This window comes from Miscanthus floridulus, chromosome 5, assembly GCF_019320115.1.
Source record: "Miscanthus floridulus cultivar M001 chromosome 5, ASM1932011v1, whole genome shotgun sequence".
Taxonomy (NCBI): domain Eukaryota; kingdom Viridiplantae; phylum Streptophyta; class Magnoliopsida; order Poales; family Poaceae; genus Miscanthus; species Miscanthus floridulus.
Window position 1 is genome coordinate 85,376,527 of NC_089584.1, and position 17,895 is coordinate 85,394,421.

The 17,895-nt window shown below is 39.9% G+C and overlaps 1 pseudogene; it reads right to left on the minus strand.

The window, feature by feature from the left end:
* Positions 1–14,530, minus strand: part of LOC136454855 (uncharacterized) — a 52,557-nt pseudogene extending 38,027 nt beyond the window's left edge.
* Between the last annotated feature and the right edge of the window lie 3,365 nt (positions 14,531–17,895).

Genomic DNA, 17,895 nt, shown 5'->3' on the forward strand with positions numbered 1-17,895 from the left:
TTATCCTATGGATACCGAGGGTCATATCACCCACAGCTAGTCCCTGAGCGCCTTGTATCCGCTTGGCGATGCCATCTAGATCAAGTTCGAGCAGTTTAACACAAAGTCGATCAGTTTTGCTGATGACCTGGATGGTGAAAATCAAAGCCAACCTATTAAACTGGTGACCTGAGTGGTGAAAGTCAAAGCCGACCAGTTAAACTAGTGACCTGGATGGTGAAAGTCAAAGCCGACCAGTTAAACCGGTGACCTGAGCAGTGAAAGTCGTAGCCTACCAGTGAAACCAGTGACTTGAGCGGTGAAAGTCGTAGCTGACTAGTGAAAGCAGTGAACTGAGCAGTGAAAGTAGGAGCCAACCAGTTTAACAGGTTAATCGATCTCGAACTTAGCCAAGTAAGGCTTGCCAGAAGGATGTAAGGGGCTCAAGATAAAAATTGAAAAATTCTTCCCCTTAAGAGAAGTGTAGCCACTTAGACTCCATCAATAAGGAGTGTAAATCAAGAAATAAGCACTACATTCACCGCCAGGTGAAGTGTAGCCACTTAATCCCTAAGCCTGGCAGTAGGTGACATAGTCACGTGGTGCTAGGGTCCAAAGTAGTAGTCTTTAGGTGTTGGCCTAGTCCCCAATGTCGCTGGAAACCAGTGTAGAAATAAATACAATCATCGCGAGATGACGCATACACACGTAGTCCCCGAGCCCGCTGGAAGATTTTGAAGATATCTTGTAGTAGTGTCAAAGAATTTTTAATGAAAGCTTACCGATGTCATCTGACATGCGCGTATCAAGACCCTAGATGTGCTGCCCAAGATCAGCACCCTGATCCAAACAACATGGAGCAGCTTGATAGCACATCGATGAGACATAGCAAGATTCGGCCACCAAGGGAGTCCCCAACTTAGCTGGTAAGCCCCTAGCATAGCTGATAATGAAGCGACGAATAATCCGGCCAGTTGGTTGTCGAAGAAATGAGCACCGAGTAGCCCAACCAACTGGTCGGCAGTGAAGTGAGCATTGAGTAGAAGAATCCAAACATCGAGGAGTCCCCAGTGTAGCTAGCGAACCCCTAGCGTAGCTGACGATGAAGCCCATGCGATGAGCAGTCCAACCAACTAGTCGGCAGTGAAGTGAACACCGAGTAGGAGTGAGTGCCGAGCAGTCTGACTAGTTGGTTGGCGGTGAAGTCCGTCCGATAGATGGTCCGACCACCCAAACGATGATCATCTTGTCTAGTCCCTAAGCGTAAGCTCGTTGATCGATCCGTGCTCCTACAAAACAAATGTGTAGAATGGGTAGTAGATGATGTAAAAATAAAATATATGAACTTTGGAGAAAAATCAGTAATGGTGATGAAATAGCATATGCAGCTCGGCGATCAGTTGGTGTGAACACTTAGTGTTATTCTGTAGATGTATTTATATTTAATATAAACCGTGCGACCAATTAGTGTGTAGCTGAGTCTCTAGCCCTAGCTAGCCTGTTAACCATAATGCGGAGCATGGAGCCCCTATGTGTGTAGGAAGAGCAGGGCATTGCTAAGGAGGCACTGTCGACCACCCCAAACATAGATGGTAGGCCCTCTTGCACATGTAGGGAGAAGCCAGAGATAGGGCTATCTCTAGGAACATCCGAGCATCAACATGACTGTTCGAGGATTTGCCTTAGACTTAGTTGTATGTCATCTTTAAGATGGTATACATGAAAGAAAATCGTTTGGAGAGCAAACATGGACAAAACAGCTTGGAGAAACATCATGGAGATATATGAAGGTTGGGGAATATTTAGAAGAATATTAAAGCATGACTTAGCTTTAGACAGAATGTCTGGTCAGCGTCGACAAAATTGCCCGGCTCTTGAGCTTTCTGGCTTGTCATCATGGTGATGGTCGCGGCTATCATGGCACCATTCTTCACGGTGATCATCATTACAATGTGGCAGGAGGTCGGAATAAGTAGTTTGGGTGGCTCGCTTAGCGGCTCAGATGGTTCGTTTAGCGGCTCGGACGGCAACGGTTTTGGCGATAATCTCCCTAGAGCCTTGGGACTTAGAGTTTGGATTTTTTTCTAGGATGGTGTGGAGGGATTCTTCTGGACGTTGGCCAATTTGCAGCATATTGATAGTCAGAGAGAGTTGGTCGGCGATCAGGTTGGCGAGAGCATAGATGTCTCCCATCTGGTCGGTGAACTTGTCCCTTAGTGCATCCTGATGGATGGTGGTCGTATCCCCTGGAGCTTCCTGATCGGCTTCCGATAGATCAGAATCAGGAGGTGGTTGGCGCCCAACTAGAGTGGTCAGAGCTGATTCCATGAGGGAGAGATAGTTGGCGAGCTTCTGGCCGACCTGATCGATGGATGTGATTAGATCGTCGTTGCTAATCTACTTCCTCAGGTAGCAGGAGAGCAGACAGCGAGTTGTTGGTGAAGACGACCTTAGAGGTGGTTCCAAGATTGGGTTTGCGATTGCAGGTGTTGGTGTGTTCAGCGTAGAATCGATCTGCACCGACTCAATGATCTCTCTGTCTCTGTTAGCATTAATGACCTAGGAGATCAATCCAACCATAAAGATCGGGCCAGGCTTTGGAGAGGACGAAGAGCCTACAAAATGTATCATCTTGTTTGTCATGGAAATAGCATGCACAATCCCTACCTGGCATGCCAACTGTTGATAGAATATCATTGGCAGTCCTCCAAGGGGTATCCCATGAAGGTAGATTGATCGGCAGAGGTGCGTGTAATCAAGAACAAGAAGGCAACAAAGACACAAGAGTTAGACAGGTTTGGGTCGTCAGCATAACGTAATACCCTACTCCTATGGTCTGTTGTTTTGTATTGGCTATCATATGATATTGCATGTGATCAGATCCACCGTCTAGGGGACCCCTACCCCTCCTTATATACTCTAGAGGGGTAGGGTTACAAGAAAAGTATCCTAGTCGGTAACATGGCAAGTATTAGATTATAATATATGTAGTATCCGATTAGATCTTCTAGATGCTTTGCAGTGTACGCCGAGCAGTGCCACGTGCCGCATGCCATGATCTTATGGGTTGGGCCACCTCTGATGGTGCGGCCCATGTCTTGTCCTATGGATACCGGGGGTCATATCCCCCACAATAAGAGACCTTCAAGCGAATATAATTCAATTCCTCTCAAGAAGGGATCTCTTAGAAAGCGTCCTTATTCCCATGTAGGACATTGGAAATAACTCAAGGGTGGCATGTCAAGTAATGATATAGAAGGAGAGATGAGTTATTTAGCCAATCCTATAATCTCCCCTTCTATGATCACATTAGATGTCTTATCTAAACACATCTCTCAACCCATCCTTGACCCCAATGATCCCTCTTATGCTCTTTCTCCTAAGTCTCATGATGACCCTAAAAATCCATTAAGACACCCAAAGTATAGGAGTCATGAAGGCCACAAGGATGACCATGAAGAGCAACGACAATGGCTAGAATGTATTAAGAACTTATATGTCGTTGCTAAAGAATGGATGGACAAGGACGAAGCCTTATGGGTAGAATCCAAACTTGGCTTAGATCCAAACGGTGAGCTTAAATCAATCTCTTTAATAAACAAGACTCATCCAAGTTTGGAGGAGGCCTTAGACGAGATCAACCCGAGAGCCACCAATCCATGGGAAATCTTGGACAATAAAACATCCAATAAATGTCATAGGCATGGAATGATGGAGACAATATTTCCGCCTATAGACATTCATGAAGAAACACCCTCATAGCTTGAAAAGGAAGATGACATCGACGAGCATGGAAGTTATTTCATGAACACCTCATCAAATCCATGCTCACATGAGAAATCTCCTAAATCAATCATTCTTTCTAATATTGTCACACACAAGATCTTCAATCCCCTCATACTTTCTGTTCATAAAGACTTTGAAAGGGTGGTTGTAGATGCATATGTTATCATAAAATATTGCAAATCTCATTGGCATGAATCTTGAGATAGGCACCCAAAGGTTGGTGTTGGAAGGGAAACCACTTCACCAATTAGAAACACAATTCAAAGGTTTCCTAAGGATGAGCTTCTATCCTAAAACAAGCACTTTCGGAAGATAATATGAGTTTTCACCTTCTGCTGTGATACCCTTATGAAATAAGCATAGAAGCATAATTGGGAAAATATTCCTTTGGGCATTTTTATCACTAACCGTTCTAGGTTTGAAGCAAAAATGATGAACGATGATGACTCAAGGTATGTCCAACCAATCATCATGCAACATTGAATCACATCCATCCAAACTTGATTTTACCTTACAAAATTCAAATGTGGGGGATGAACTTCTCTAAAAAATCTTATGCCATGTTGCTAATTCATCTTGATTGTCTCTACCTTTAAGCCATGCTCAATTTGCTAAATAACAATCATTCTCTTTCATCTCTATTTGAGTAAATCTCTATAATGCTTTCATGCTACCTTTGTTACTATAGTATGCTTAAGGTTTTGAGTATGATCTTACATCTTCTAAATTAGGCATGGTGCTTAGTTTAAATTGTTTTCCTAAATTAAATTAGACATGGTGTATAGTTTGATTCTTGAACCAAAAGGTGTGCTGATTTTACTTCTAAAGGCTTTTAAATTAAGCGTGGTGCTTAGGTTAAAATGCCTTCCTAAATCAAATTAGACGTGGTGTCTAGGTTTGTTTTTGAGTCGATAGTATGCTTTAGTAGGCACTGGATATTTTGTGGACTAACCCCTATAAGAAACTCTCACATCAATATTGGTAAGTCACGAGATGTATTCAAATCAGAGATGAAGCCATGCACATTATGAACTCCAATAACATTATGCAAAGAAGACACAACTCATTCATGATGGATGGAAGAACTAGACGAATGAATATGAGCTATGCCTAGTTCATGGTTTGGTATGAATCCACAAACCCAGCCACCATTACAGCTATGGAACAAAGAGGAAGAAGATGAGTGCATAAAACAAAGGGTGAGGCAGAAGGACCAACAAAGTGGCAAGATCAAAGAAGCAAAAAGATGACATGACAAAAGGATGAGAAAGAAAAGGTGCAATCTAGGAAACAAGAAGCTCATGAATAGCTCAAGATGCGAAGACTATCCGAGTAAGGAAAACTTGAAGCAAAAGGGAAGAACCATCATGATTCATCTACCCTTAGTCATATGGTGTTTTCACGCTCTAATGACTAAAGGTAACATCCTAAGGTAAATGGTCATTATTTAAAAAGCTTTTCTTAATTCTGGTAGGCACACAAATAAGAAACAAATATGTTTGGGTTACAACTCCATTACTTGATTCAACCTTGATTAACTCAACATGTTAAGCTTGTTCCTAGCACCACTTTCTTGATCTCATAGTCTTAACCAAATGAGTTAAAAAGTGCACATCTTATCTCTGGAAGATGATAGTCATAATCATGTAAAGAGTTATACCTTATGGACAATCTTTTCGTAGGTTAAGAAATTTAACCATTTTGGCCAAATGTACTTAAATGCTATATTCATGCACAATCTTGTGATCTTACCACCAATGTTACAATTAAACAAAGCGCATAACATCAACTTCATCTTGTTCGATGTGCCTAAGGTTAGAGAAGAATAAATAAAGTTTTTGGTTCTGTTGGTGTTTTCCAACCAATAGAGCCCATGCACTTGATCTGTATCTTGTCTTATGAGCAGGACACACTTCAAGCAAAGTATGGGAGAGTTAGTTGATTCTCTAAATTTCTACTAGTGTTTTGAACCTGTCAAACCAAAATCCAAACTCAAAACCAAGACAGGTTTGATGGAAGAAGGTGACATCATCATTAGAGATGCCACCTCAAGAATTCTTATCTTCAGAGCAAACCAAGGTACTTGATCAATGAACTTCACAAGGAGAAGTCTGATTCGAAGGACTTACAATACCGAACCCTCAACGAAAGAGCTAGCTTGGGGGAGAAGCACCTCTGTGTATCGAGGTAAGTATTCTTTCCCCTTTTTGTTTTAATTTTAGTTTCTTTTTAATAGTTAAAAAATGATGAATGAAAAACAAAATCAAAATGTATCTTTACATTAGTCATCATAGTAATAATGTGTGATCTAGTAAAATTGAAAATAAAATAAAAAGTGTGTCGAGTTTGCTTTAATTTATTTTCAAGAGTTGAATAAAATAAAGAGAACTCAGAATAATCTCTTAAAATGGAAATAATGAATAGTTGCTTTGTTGTAATTCCTTTCAAGTACATAGTTGTTAGCCTTGAATTCTCCTGAGTTTTGGATAAGATTGTTTCGATATAAGGATTTACTCTGAACTTGAAACTCGTGGGTAGTATATCCTTGATCTAAGTCTAGATAATTGACGAATATGATATGAGATGGTCTGAGTTGTTGTTTATCTTGTTCCAAGTGACACTAAAGTTCTAGAGATTTATCTTTTGAAAAACACAAAAATGCTATACGATGAGTTCCTATATGACAAAACTTGAATTCCCACCGGAGCCATACATGTTATTTAGGCTAGGAAAACATCCACATATATGCTGCTTGCTTTTGTATTGAATTTTGTCAAGCTTTGTTGACCCTTATGAGAGGTTTGTCATGCTCTTAAAATCAAGATCACGTACACTCCACCCACATATGCACTACTCCTACACTGAGGGTAGGAGCAAAACATGCCTTCCATCTATATCCACCCAAAAAATGTTCTACTCCCACACTAGGAGTGAACCCAAAAACATGCTTGTTAGGTTTTTCATCCACCAAATAAATGCTCTAAGTTCTTATTGATATCTCTCTCAAAGTTTTGTTACAGAAAAGAGACATAGGGCTATGCAAAGGTTATTCAAAAGTAAAAAAAGAAAAGAAAAAAAGAGATTGAGAAAAATGGACAAGTGTTCGAGATATCTAAAACAATGGGTACTTAGATGCCCGCCTGAAAAAAAGATGAATAAGATAGCCCTTGTTCTCTAGCAAATGTTTCCAAGTTTCAAAAAGAGAGATATGTTTTCAAGGAGCAAAGTAGAATTAGGTTAGCCACCATTTATATCCACCATATATCCACACACATGCATATCTTGATTTGATTGTATGACTCAATTCTCTTTGAATCCATTATTTGACTTTACAATATATACATTGCAAGTATGCTCTAGCTTTCTCCCTACCTATGAACTCCACATAAGCCTTAGTAGTAGGAAGAGAAAAGGCATAGCATCTTTATTTCCTTGGTGAGGATCCATAAATACCACATATATTGAGAGACTTGAGAGTGTCATACAATAGAATCTCTGAGTTTTATTTTAAAAACTTATAAAAACTCTAGAACAATGGTAAAACAAAGAACTTAAGACATAGTGCTTGACTTGCTCAAGACCCAAGTGAAGGTTAAGAAGCCCCATGGTTGAAGGTAATATGGGTAAGTTTAAAAGTTAGATCAGTTTATTCTAATCCGGAGGAGAATTATTGATTAAATGCATATGTACTTTTGAGGCATGAAAGCATTAAAGCAACTCCTGATCCATTGCTGAGTTTAGCTTTGCTCAGGGACTAGCGAAGGTTAAGCTTGGGGGAGCTTGTTGACGGTCACTAACACCAATTATAATCCATCAACATAACCTGCATTTATACTTAATTCCATCATCAAACATAGGTATAGGGATTTCAACTAATAAATTCTATGAGTTTTGGTGAATCTGTGTTTTCAGCAGGGTTTATCTAGAAAACTATCAAGAGGGACCTATACATCAAAGGAAATTATAAAATTCCACTGCGTAAACAGTGTGGGAAGATTCTAAAAGACTCCAGGAGGCTCTCCACCGAAGCAGACCCTAAGGAGCTATCATGTGGGGCCGACCGGCCCCACCTATAGGTTGGCCAGCCTATGGGTCCCACCAGTCAGCCTTCGCTTCGAAAGTCGATTTTCCACCACCATTGAGATCCAATCTTCGACGTTTATTCAAGTCAGTTTGATCCGAGGGCTCAGGATTGATGCTCCGGCCTATATATATCAGCCCCTACCCCTATCCCTCAGTAGATCCCTAAAAACCCTAATTCATATCTTCAGAATCAGAGCCAGCTATCAAGAGAAGATTAGTCCTCCATAAGATCTAGTCTTGTAAATAATAGTGAGATAGAGAGTGAGGGAAGAGTTTGGAGGAGATGTCGGCCTGTTAGGTGCCCTCTATACGGCTTGTACCTTGGTGGATCCAAGTTCTATCTGAGCTTGCCTCTGAGATTTTTCTAGTAATCAACTTCTAATTCAAGTAAGCTTCTTGTTTATATTATTCATTAGGTTCACAACTCGTTTGATTGCTTTATTCTTTATCCGGAAAGAGTAAAGTAGTAATTGTAGTGTAAGCGTGGTGCTTAGACTCTAGTTACTTGTGGATGCATCCTACATTCCGGATCAGTGGTAGCTCATGAGGGTGACTCTTATAGCTTTGTTGAATCCTCTGTAGTCCACCTCCTGTTTGTAGGGCAAGTAGGACACGGTTACTATAGGAAGCATCCGCTATTGGTGTCTTTCCTTAAGTAATGTCCCCAATTGAATAGTAGAAGATATAGCTTACCCAAGTCAGAACTAGAGAACCCTAGTTTTCCTCTCTACGCTCCTATTTATCTTAACCTTGTTGCTACTCCTAGTTAAGTTAGATCGTAATTAGTCTCACACATTTCCCTATGGATACAATACTTGGAATACTTCCGGGTGAAAGCTACAGCGGTATTTGTATGCTTGCTGATTTATCTATGTGCGTTAAATATACCAACAGAAAATATACCAGCATCTAAGGATATATATTTACTTGAGTACTATGACCCTCAAGGAAATTATATGGTCAAATAAGGATATATTTTCTTGAGGTATACTAACCACAAAAGATATATATAGAAAAAAACCTCTCAAGAGAAATCTGCTTTTATGCTTGGAGACGGGAATCAAAGTCACGACTTGATTTTCACATGAAAACCACCTACCACTACAACACAAAATCACTTGTGACTAAACCAATTATTTTTTCTATTTATATTCACTTTAATGAATCTTATAATGAATATTTGAGAACATAAATGATTTTAGATGAAAAATTTTTTAACTAAAAAGTTTTATATCTCGTCAAGTACTACAACTTTGGTTTAGGTATTATCTCAATCCTGAGGTCATTTGGAAAACTCAAAGAATTTGAATTTCAAAAGTTTGGGAACTCAAAATATAATTTTAGGACTCTAAGTAATTTTAAATGAAATGGTCATCAACTACAAATTTGTAGATCTCTTCGATCTCTATAACTTTGATATAAATTTGTCTTCATCCTATATTAATACGTTGCATGCTAGCTTTAAAACTAACTAGTTATCTCAAGGTAAGTGCAAATACACATTCTCTAATGGACAACAACTCAAAATTGTACCATTTGTTAGATTGATGTACCAAGAAAAAATTGTATTTCATTCCACAACCATCTCAAAGAAGCATTTGTCTCTATAAATTCAATGTCTAACTAACAAGTTTGCAATAAGTCCTTATATTATTGGTGCTTAATATGATAGGCTACAAAATGAACATTTTTTCTAGGCAACCATAACATTTTACTTGGAAAAGTGCATTTTTCTTGGTGGTGTGGAATAACACCCAAGGAAATGTTCAATTACCATGGCGATTTGCGATAACACTCAACAAAAGAAGGAATTAACTTTGCAGCTAGAATAGCACATAAGAAAATATGCAATTACATTGGTAGTTTGTGATAATACTCAAGGAAATGTAAAATTACCTTCGCGGTTTGGACTAAAAGTCAACTAAATGTGAAATTGCCTTAGTGGTTTGGGTTACCACTCAAGAAATATGTATTTCCTTGGAGGTTTCCTACAACCACCTAGGTATTGATATATTCCTTGAGGGTTCAATTTCGCCCCTCAAGGGAATTAGTGGTTGGCTAAGAATATTCTATTTTCTGGTAATGGCCTTATAAACCGGACTAGAGGGAGTAGTTTGCTTCTCGTGACAAATAATGAACCTCCATGTCACGCAACATCTATTAGTTTGGGACTTTGATCTTTGGGTATGAATATCGAGTCATTTATGTTTGATGATCTATTTTGATTTTTTCATAGATGTTTAAATATAAAACTACCTTAAAATACTATATTTAATTATCTTGTAGGGGGCACAATAGATCCATGGGCTATGGCGGTCTAGCATTGTTTGTTCAACACCATTATGACCCAGGACATCATAACATACTTATAGAATTTGTCGTAGATAACTGAGCCGATTAGATGGCTATAAGATATACTATGGTTTCTCAGAGTGTATCAAATTAATAATGTGACAACCAGCTTCCATGATGAGAGTCGTTCTAGTGTCATATCAATTTCATCATTGGTGCTAGAGTTGTGTCCCTAGAGATGTATAGATTCCATAATGGGAAGGATGGCACCCTTCTCGTTACCGTGAAACCTTCTCCGTTTACTGTGGAACCTTCTTCGTACTGAACCTCTAGTGGAGCTCTCCAGTGACCCCACTAGACAATCTCAATGCGTCTAGGAGTTCTCGAACTCCTGTGTGACATGTTGATACCTACCTTTGGTGGTACAACTCCCAGTGACCACTGGATGTTAAGGTCCTGTGCACCGTTTACTGCTAGTCACCCAACACATAGCCTAAGGTTCTATGACCTTACTGGAGAGTTCTAATGGCTATAAAAATAGACAATTTTCGCCCAAATCAAACATCTTTAAAAATAGGCTTTCCTTCCAATTCGCTAGGATTCATCTAAGCTACCTAGTGCTAGTTTCACAAGTGTGTATCACACACTACTCGGCAAAGGCCCAAAGACACTCGGCAAATTCTTTGCCGAGTGTAACACTCAGCAGTACAACACACGGTATTATTTTGTCGGCAAACAGTAGTTTGCCGAGTGTTTTTTATCGTGCACTCGGCAAATAGTTTGTCTAAGTGTCAATAAACACTCGGCAAAAAGAAACTCTCGGCACAAAAATGATAACGGGATGGCACGGTGAAGGCGATTTTGCCTGAGTGCACGACGGAAAACCACTCGGTAATGTTTCTCAAGTTTGCCGAGTGTCAAGCCTAAAACACTCGGCAAAGTTTGTAAACTTTGCCAAGTGTCATCTCTAGAACACTCGATAAAGCTACTAAAGTTTGTCAAGTGTAAGACCAAAACACATCAGTAAAGGTTATAAAGTTTGCCGAGTGTCAAGACCAAAGCACTCAGCAACGTTTACACACTTTGCCGAGTGTCACGCCCAATACATTCGGTAAACAAGCGCGTCATGAGCAGATTTTATGGTCACTTTGCCGAGTGTCCATTTTGAATACACTCGGCAAAGACGAAACACTCGGCAAAAAAGGTTCCCAGAATAATAGAAATTGGTTTCTTCGCCGAGTGTTTTGGCTCGACACTCGGGAAAGCGTCTCTTTGCCGAGTGTTACACTCGGCAAAGCGACCAATACCCCCCCCCCCTTTTACTAATCTGTCCCATATAACGGACCCCTCTCAATTCACAATAAACCATCACAATTCACAATAAAGCTCACAAGCATAATTATATGTCACAGACATAATTGTATTTCACAGGCATAATAAACCATCATCACAATTTACAATAAGCCATCATCACAATTCACAGTAAACCATCATCACAAGTCACAACTAAGTCACAATAAGCCACAAAGGGAAATGCAATCACTGCGGAGGCCCTTGGTACCACTGTGATAAATCCGGGTCTTAAGACTGATTATTTGATGCCACCTGATTGATTCTGCATAAAAGAGAAGAGATTGTATGTGTGAGACAAGATTGATATTTATATGTGATGCACTTAATATCTAAGGTTCCTTGACACATGGAGATTGCACTTAATTCATTATTCACGTGATACCTGTTGATCATTTTTGTTACATTGCAAAAAAAAACAAAAGATTCTACAAAATCTAAACTACTATGGAAGTTCACAAGTTTCCAAATTGACATGCGCCATTTCGCACTGAGAGCCAATAAGTCAAAAATGAACACAGTCCTAAAGCGGTCATCTACCAGCAGCAGCAGGTAGTGATCAGGATCAGGAACAGTAGGTGAATTTTGGCATGAATGCTGATTGCAAAGACATCAACAAAGAACACATAAAAAAGCAGGCAATCAGTCAGCCAACCAGCAGTAGCAGACAGTTCCAGTGCAGTACAAGACCATGCAGGCAATACGCTGGTAAGGAGCAGACGCCCAGCTAGCACCAATACCAATCAATTTCATGGCCACATATACAAAGGTTAACTGAATATAAATAATACAAATTAAAAAGCACTTGACCATATATGATAAAGCAAAGGTTCACTGAATATAAATAATACAAATTAAAAAGCACTTGTTAAGGTATTGGTAGCTGTGTTTACTCAAATACACCGTTTTCCTTTCCTTGTTAAGGTACTGGTAGCTGTGTTTACTTGTAATACATACAAGTTCATTTCTTATTGTTTGTAAGTGCTACAACTTGCAGTTGCTAAATTGATAGTACTGTTGGAAGTCAACTAATATGGAAGTTTTTATGTAATGTTAATTAGTGAGTTTTTATGTAGTGCAAAAGCAAGGTAACCATCCATCTAATATCTTGGCATAAAAAATAATAATAAATAGATCTAACAGAAGGTGTCAAGTGACTCACAGGAGTAGTTGTGTGTGGTTGAGGTGGAGGGAATAGCACCGGTGGCGGTGGCAAAGCTTGACCCATACTCGATGCAAAATTCTGCATGTATTGGAACATTTGGTCCATCCTCAACCGATTTTCTTCCTCTATCCTCTGCATCGTCCGCCGTTGTTCTTCCTCCATGTTCTGCCGCTCAGCCGCCATCTTCGCCTCCATCTTCGCCATCCTCGCCTCCATCTCCTCCCGTTGCTTTATTTCTACTTCCACCCGGGCCTATAACATTTCATCCAATGTTACAATACAAAGCTAAAGTACGTAACAATCAACGAACGATGAATAAATAAGAAATAACCTAGAGAGCCTCCATCTGGTACTGTGTAGCAGTTGGTCGAGGGCGTATCATCGGGCTCGCGCTCGTGCTCCTTGCTCAGATCTGGGAGAGAGTGGGAGTAGAGGCCGTGTCGAATGTACTATCGCCAATCCAGTACCGGTCATGCTTCTTGCCTCCTCCCACCCTCATCATGATTTCTCCATCAAGATCCTAGGTGCTCGGATCGAACTGTGGCCCATGAACCTGCCTTGCCATCGCCGTGTACTCACTGACACGGCTGTGGATGCTGGGATCGCTGTATGCCTTGAGCGGGTCGTCCGGGTTGAAGTCGATGTTTGCCATCACCTTGCCCTTTTTGGACAGAACCCATGCCTTGAACTGGGAGCAAGGCTGGCCATCATGTGACGACGACTGTGACAAAAATGCAAAATGATTAGAAATTATGCAGAATTGAGTGTTAGAATAAAGAAATAAATTCGCGTACCCATTTTTCCCTATATTCATCGAGGCTCAGGCTGCCTTGATGGTGTGATGCACACGGCATCAGCAAACACCGGTCCCGGCAAGCGGTGTGTGTCTCCACCCACCCGGGCTCCAACCACTTGTCCACCATGTATTCCCAGCACTGGGAATGCTGGGCGTACCAGTACGGAGGCACCTATGTGATCAAGTGTATGACATATGAAAAAATGAAATTAAGCGTAATTAATCTCATAAAAAGTAAGTATTAATGTTCTATATGTACCTACAAGAATTATTCCCAGGGTCAGGTTCATTGTTCTTGCCTCTTCTTTTGTGGGGCGGCGGGAGGGCAAGGCGGAACCAGGCGGCAGGGCAGGGTAGGGAGCGGCGGCAAAAACCTGCAAGTTTAAGATAATAGAGTCAAATGCACCGGGTCAGTAAGTGTATAGCGAGATCATTAAAAGAATGGCAATCATTAAAAGAATGCTGGATAAAAAATATCACGGCAATCTGGTAAACAGTAAATGAACTGATCCTGAAACCACCTGTGCATAAACTCCCTATACTACTCTTCCATTGTTTCATAAGAAACTTTCAGCTTCTGTAACCGATACTCCCTCTAGTCAGTAGAACCTAGTGTTTCAGAGAGCATATACTCCCCCCGTCCATGAATGTTAGGAGTACTTTGACCAGAGAGAAGTCAATATTATCTTAGATACACTTTTGAATACAAATCTACTTATGCAAGTTTTATGCCCTAAACTTGCATATAATTTGACTAATTGTTGATCAAAATTTGTAAAATCTGACTTTTCTCCTATAAAAAACTCTTATCAATCCTGGACAGAGGTACACTAGTTGCAGTTCACTTTTGTTGTCGGAAATAATTCTACGTAGGCGTGTGCAGACGGCCCCCGGTGCCGCCACCACGTCGACCTAGGGTTTCGACGCGGAACTGGCCCCAGCCCTGGCTCAGCCGGCGTGCTGGCACGGGTGGTCGTGCTCTGCGGTCGGCTCACCATGCGGCGTGCTGCCGGGCCAGCGGCGCCCCTGGTCGGCTCACCGTGCGCCCTTGCTCCGACGCCTCCCAGCGCCACCCCCATCGCCCCTCCGCCCCTGCTGAGCGCCTCTTCCTGGACATGGCCTAATCGACGACTACATAACCAGGTAGCCGCATCAATTCCTGATTTATCCGTCCATACTAAATTAGCTTCAACATCTTATTTCTTCTAATATTAAATTTGGGATAAAATAAATGCTGACAGTATTTCGCTCCGTCAAAATTTTACCTTCCTGTATTCTATGGTTGTTACCCCAAGGTAAGCCCCTGCTCTCTGAGGGGGTACAGAACATGGAGGACAGGAACCGAGGCAAGTTCAATTCGTGAGGTCTTACTGACCAACCATATTTGATTATTTTATTTTTAAATTATTCTTGACACATGCATATTTGCCGTGTTGGCTTCTTGTCTTTTTAGATCTATGATTTAGTGTGCTTTGAATTGACACATGCATATATCCCATGCCAGCTTTTTGTTTTTTTGTGTGTATGATTTAGTGTGCTTTTGCATGGAGAAATATTGATGTTGTCGCATCACCTAAAAAACCTCTTACCAGTTCCCCACTTTTTTGGTGTAGCGGAGTAATAAACCAAGAATAAGATAATAGGCCATTGATATTTGGCAAGTTCATCCTAAAGCAAATTTCTCGATCTATTTAGAGAATAAGTTCTGCCATGTTGTTCTCACATCGATTAAAACTCTTATCAGTTTCCTTCTACTTTTAGTGTAGTGGAGTAAAATTGAGTACCCAAGAATAAGATACTCAGCAATCATCAATATAAGTACTAGGCATCCCTTCTTAGTTTAAAGAATTGCTGGCAACTAACTTTCATATGGACTCAGTCTTGTCAGGATTACTCTACAATAGATATCCTATTTAGATCAATACATTTTATGGTTCGAATTTTGATACCTATATTATCTGATTAGATGTACCTAATATTAGAGATCTTTCCTATAATTGTGGTGCCTTAATTAACATGTTCGCTAAGAAAATTGATTTTCCATGAGATTAAATTTGAAGCATTATATTGATTTGCTAGTTTAGTCCAGAACACGCAAAAAAAAAAATTGGGGACCATCAAAGGGAGGTGTCCCAATCTATTATGGGAGTTGGGAATTCTCTTATGTTACCTGCTTGATCCAATGATGTTGTTTACACCACACCATTGTATATTCTGGTACCTACATTCGCTAATTACTTCTGCTGTTATTAGAGTTTTTTTGTTTAGTTAAACTTCCTGCTCATCTAGTTAACTGCTGAGCTAACAAACATGGTATCAGATCTTGTTTACCCAAATCCACTGTCTATTTTGATTGCTACATTTGCTAATTAGTTTTCTGTATTATTGGACATTAGTTAAACTTCCTGCTCATCTGGTTAACTGTTGAGCTGAGCTTAAAACCCGTGGTGTCGTGTAACATTGGCTGGATTGAACCACTTTGTCTTCATCCCTCAGTATAACCCATTTTGGGAGTAACACTAGGCTAATATTGGGTGTTTAGTTAGCTGCTAATTTAAATTAGTTGGCATTGTTGTCCGTACCTTCTTCTACTCCTGGTTCTGCTGAAATGCATTAATCATTAGGTTGTACTCCAAATTGGCCCTGCTCTACATAAAATATGATGTTGGTTCTACTCCAAATTGATTAGGTTCTGCTCCAAATTTGTTCATAGTGGTGTCGATGGTGTCTTCTTTGCGTTAAACGTCACGGTTCTACTATTTGGTCACATGCAGTTTCACCTTAATTTGGCCAAGTGCCTCTCTTTTTTGGCATTGTTTTTTCTGATTCGTATTTTTAGCTAACATGCCAAATTAGTTGGTTTTCTTAAGTTGTTTTCCACCTGTTCTACCTCTGTACTATGTTTGAGTAGACTTAGATATGCTCATTTGGGACACATGTACATACTACTATCTGATACAAGCATTTGCTATAGGGAATTCATTCCTACATAATATTTCATACTTTACACCCTTTGCAGATTTCAGTGCTCCCTCCATGTCCACACTGCTGCTTTATCCCTAGTGCCTGCTACAAGCAGTGAAAAAGTTTTTTTTTTGCTGTTTTATCCTAGAACGCTTTACTTTTTTCAGTTTTTGCTTCTCCTAAATATTTTGTCCGTCAACAAGTCCAGTCCACATAGAAAAAAAAATGTTCTGACCAAATTTTAGTTAGCCAAGCAAATATTACAGATTGCTAAACATAATGTGTGTGTTTATATTACAAATTGCTCTAACATAATAGATTCCTGTGATAGCTCTACCTATAGCACATTTGGAATACATTAATATATCTGAACATTATGATTTCCTAACCTCAGTGTCCAGATAAGAACGATACGTTTGAGTATCTTTCTTGCTGACCATGTATTTTTACTATATGTGCTTAGTCAGTGATTTCTTCTTTCTTCACATTTTGTACTATGGTCCTTGGAAACATACTGATTGGAAGACCACATTTTACAGCTCGTGTTACTTTCTAGTGCTGCTATTTATTGAGTTCTTAAATCTTTTTTTTTGCTCTGCAGTACACTTTCGAGTGCCATTACAGCAACCCTAGCTTTGTAGACCTAGCCACACGCCATAGGTTAGTGCCTATTTGTAGATTCATATTTTTACATTTGTTGTACACTGATTGGAAAATTAGATTCACGGCGCCTGTTACTTATTGATGGTACTATTTATTGACTTGTTAAATTCTTCTTTGCTCTACAGCAGACTTTGTGCTTCCAGCGAGTAAAGCTTTCCTAGGTCTTTCCATACATCGCAGGTTGGTGCCTATTTTTGGATTCATCATGTTTGCGTTGGATATGTATTGATTGGAAAATCAGATCTTACAGCGCCTGTTATTTCCCGCTAATCTATATTAACACCTGTACACTTGATTATGCAGTACTGAATGTTCATGTAGTTACAGCCTCTCTATTTCTTTATGTTCATAGACACATCTATATCTGGCCTTGATCAATTTTAGTTCTCTTCTTTAGTAACCTTTGAGTAATGTTAGATGAGAATATGCGGTCATGATTGTGGCAGAACCTCCTAAATTATAGGACCCACATGCACTTGTCACTGTCCAACGACCCTTGACAACTATGCATATGTTCCTGGTAACTTAAGAAGTCTGTCGGGTGTCCTCGGGGAACCCTGAATCATCCATGATTTCCGAGTAGGATAACATTACATAGTCATTGCAGTATTACAATATTTATTCAAATATATACATCAGAGTAAAATAGCAGAAGTCTTATGATAACATAGTTTACAAACCAGTTGTTTCAAACCTTACAAACTAAGTTCGATAATTATTACAAACCATAGTAGTAGTGGAGTGGCATAATTAACATAAACATAACACACAAAAATAAGCATCCTGCCCAAGGATCACATATTCACTTATCGTCATC